At 41.3% G+C, this 4,056-nt stretch overlaps 1 non-coding gene across 1 annotated transcript; it reads left to right on the top strand.

Annotated features, from left to right (window-relative positions):
- The first annotated feature begins 888 nt into the window (after positions 1–888).
- Positions 889–960, top strand: Trnat-cgu. Its single transcript has one exon. It is a non-coding gene; the product is annotated as a tRNA-Thr (tRNA).
- The last annotated feature ends 3,096 nt before the right edge of the window (positions 961–4,056 follow it).

Raw genomic sequence — 4,056 nt, forward strand, 5'->3', positions numbered from 1 at the left:
CAGTTTCACTTAGTTAGTCAGGACACTGCATAATAGCTAACGACAAAGCACTAAAAGATGCCAGCCTCGTATCATATGTTCTATTTTTAGGGTTAGCTAACCCAATCACCTATTCCACACGTGATATACAACGACGCTGATTTAGGAAATGAATGTGGGCATATTTGGATTCTGAGTGATTGGAAGTATTGTACAAAAAACGGTTTTACCCAGCACAGATACACTTTCACAAGTATGCCTCGCCAACACCCTCAGACATTCCCTTTCCTGTGATCATGTCACTTCTGGTCAGTATTCTACATCTGCTTGTAAACGCAGTCCAGTTGCAAACACCTAGCACAATTACGCTATTTTTCTGTGTATGTGTATATAAGTTTGTTGCACGGGATCCCCTGGAGTCCAGTGTAAGTCTGGGATAGTATTCGAAGATGGATCCACCAAGTGCTACATTTGGGATGGGAATTGGATCTGTTAATGGCGGGACTGAGTGGGTAAGTGACTATTCATAATAAACAAATTATTTCAAAATCGGTATGAGATATTTATAAATGTATATAGTGTGGAAGACTGTAGTTCTATTAAAACATTTGTTAATGGTGTGAGGGAGTACCATACTCGCCGTTACTGTACTTAAATGAGACTGACAGACATATGGAAACCACGCAGAAAAAATCTATCTTACAGACATCTGATCCCATTGATATACTGGATGGCGTATTTTTTAGAAACAGATGTTGTAGCTTGTAAAATGTATTAAATTATTACAAGTTTTTAATGGAAATATACTGACAGTTTAAGAGAGGGAAAATAGGCTGGAGGTGTGAATTCAAGTTTGTGTTATGGAGGGTACTGGACTAGAGTAGCCCGTGCAGTTCAGTTACCTATTCTGCCACTGTGGTGTAATGGCTAACACATCTGCCTCGTAAGCAGGAGACCTAGGTTCAGGTCCTGGCTGTGGCACAAGTTTTAATCCATTTCTTTAGCTTCCATCATTATTGGAGACATTGCTACTGCTGACTGTGAATAGTGTACTGAACAACATTACATCACTTTTTACATTATGTACAGACTAATAATTATAGCTGTTACAAGTTGTATGTTTTTAGGTTGATTAGTACATCCAAGTATGTGTGACAGGAGCAAGCAATTAATGCTTATTCTCCCCTGTGCGACAGGTCAGGTGTTGAAGTGTGCATGCATGGACGCAAAACGGTTAGTGTATACTGACAGACAAATGGAGCAGTTACGTTCATTCAGAAAACATTGAGTCCTAAATAAAGTTTGTGACGTGTCTGTGGGAAGACTATTTGATGCAGAGAGCAACAACCAACGCACTGATGTGTGTACATATTAAGATACCACATACAAAAGTATCTGCACTTACACCCTGTATACACAATGCTCTGACATACTCACACCAATGATCATTTTTTTTTTTTTTTGGTCATCAGTCTACTGACTGGTTTGATGCGGCCCGCCATGAATTCCTTTCCTGTGCTAACCTCATCATCTCAGAGTAGCACTTGCAACCTACGTCCTCGATTACTTGCTTGACGTATTCCAATCTCTCTTGGCCAGAAATGCCTTTTTAGCTATAGCGAGTCTGCTTTTGATGTCGTCCTTGCTTCGTCCGTCTTTGGTTATTTTACTGCCTAGGTAGCAGAATTCCTTAACTTCATTGACTTCGTGACCATCAATCCTGATGTTAAGTTTCTCACTCTTCTCATTTCTACTACTTCTCATTACCTTCGTCTTTCTCCGATTTACTCTCAAACCATACTGTGTACTCATTAGACTGTTCATTCCGTTCAGCAGATTTAATTCTTCTTCACTTTCACTCAGGATAGCAATGTCATCAGCGAATCGTATCATTGATATCCTTTCATCTTGTATTTTCATTCCACTCCTGAACCTTTCTTTTATTTCCATCATTGCTTCCTCGATGTACAGATTGAAGAGTAGGGGCGAAAGGCTACAGCCTTGTCTTACACCCTTCTTAATACGAGCACTTCGTTCTTGATCGTCCACTCTTATTATTCCCTCTTGGTTGTTGTACATATTGTATATGACCCGTCTCTCCCTATAGCTTACCCCTACTTTTTTCAGAATCTCGAACAGCTTTTTCCAGGTCCACCAATCCTATGAAAGTGTCTTGATTTTTCTTTAGCCTTGCTTCCATTATTAGCCGTAACGTCAGAATTGCCTCTCTCGTCCCTTTACTTTTCCTAAAGCCAAACTGATCGTCACCCAGCGCATTCTCAATTTTCTTTTCCATTCTTCTGTATATTATGCTTGTAAGCAGCTTCGATGCATGAGCTGTTAAGCTGATTTTGCGATAAATCTCTCACTTGTCAGCTCTTGCCGTCTTCGGAATTGTGTGGATATGCTTTTCCGAAAGTCAGATGGTATATCGCCAGACTCATATATCCTACACACCAACGTGAATAGTCGTTTTGTTGCCACTTCCCCCAATGATTTTAGAAATTCTGATGGAATGTTGTCTATCCCTTCTGCCTTATTTGACCGTAAGTCCTCCAAAGCTCTTTTAAATTCCGATTCTAATACTGGATCCCCTATCTCTTCTAAATCGACTCCTGTTTCTTCTTCTATCACATCAGACAAATCTTCACCCTCATAGAGGCTTTCAATGAATTCTTTCCACCTATCTGCTCTCTCCTCAGCATTTAACAGTGGAATTCCCGTTGCACTCTTAATGTTACCACAGTTGCTTTTAATGTTACCAAAGGTTATTTTGACTTTCCTGTATGCTGAGTCTGTCCTTCCGACAATCATATCTTTTTCGATGTCTTCACATTTTTCCTGCAGCCATTTCGTCTTAGCTTCCCTGCACTTCCTATTTATTTGATTCCTCAGCGACTTGTATTTCTGTATTTCTGATTTTCCCGGAACATGTTTGTACTTCCTCCTTTCATCAATCAACTGAAGTATTTTTTTCTGTTACCCATGGTTTCTTCGCAGCTACCTTCTTTGTACCTATGTTTTCCTTACCAACTTCTGTGATGGCCCTTTTTAGAGATATCCATTCCTCTTCAACTGTACTGCCTACTGCGCTATTCCTTATTGCTGTATCTATAGCGTTAGAGAACTTCAAACGTATCTCGTCATTCCTTAGTACTTCCGTATCCCACTTCTTTGGGTATTGATTCTTCCTGACTAATGTCTTGAACTTCAGCCTACTCTTCATCACTACTATATTGTGGTCTGAGTCTATATCTGCTCCTGGGTACGCCTTACAACCGAGCGAGGTGGCGCAGTGGTTAGCACACTGGACTCGCATTCGGGAGGACGACGGTTCAATCCCGTCTCCGGCCATCCTAATTTAGGTTTTCCGTGATTTCCCTAAATCGTTTCAGGCGAATGCCGAGATGGTTCCTTTGAAAGGGCACGGCCGATTTCCTTCCCAATCCTTCCCTAACCCGAGCTTTCGCTCCGTCTCTAATGACCTCGTTGTCGACGGGACGTTAAACACTAACCACCACCACCACCACCACCACGCCTTACAATCCAGTATCTGATTTCGGAATCTCTGTCTGACCATGATGTAATCTAATTGAAATCTTCCAGTATCTCCCGGCCTTTTCCAAGTATACCTCCTCCTCTTGTGATTCTTGAACAGGGTATTCGCTATTACTAGCTGAAACTTGTTACAGAACTCAATTAGTCTTTCTCCTCTTTCATTCCTTGTCCCAAGCCCATATTCTCCTGTAACCTTTTCTTCTAATCCTTCCCCTACAACTGCATTCCAGTCGCCCACGACTATTAGATTTTCGTCCCCCTTTACATACTGCATTACCCTTTCAATATCCTCATACACTTTCTCTTATCTGTTCATCTTCAGCTTGCGACGTCGGCATGTATACCTGAACTATCGTTGTCGGTGTTGGTCTGCTGTCGATTCTGATTAGAACAACCCGGTCACTGAACTGTTCACAGTAACACACCCTCTGCCCTACCTTCCTATTCATAACAAATCCTACGCCTGTTATACAATTTTCTGCTGCTGTTGATATTACCCGATACTCGTCTGACCCAAAA

Source organism: Schistocerca piceifrons, chromosome 7 (assembly GCF_021461385.2).
Source record: "Schistocerca piceifrons isolate TAMUIC-IGC-003096 chromosome 7, iqSchPice1.1, whole genome shotgun sequence".
NCBI classification, from domain to species: Eukaryota; Metazoa; Arthropoda; class Insecta; order Orthoptera; family Acrididae; genus Schistocerca; species Schistocerca piceifrons.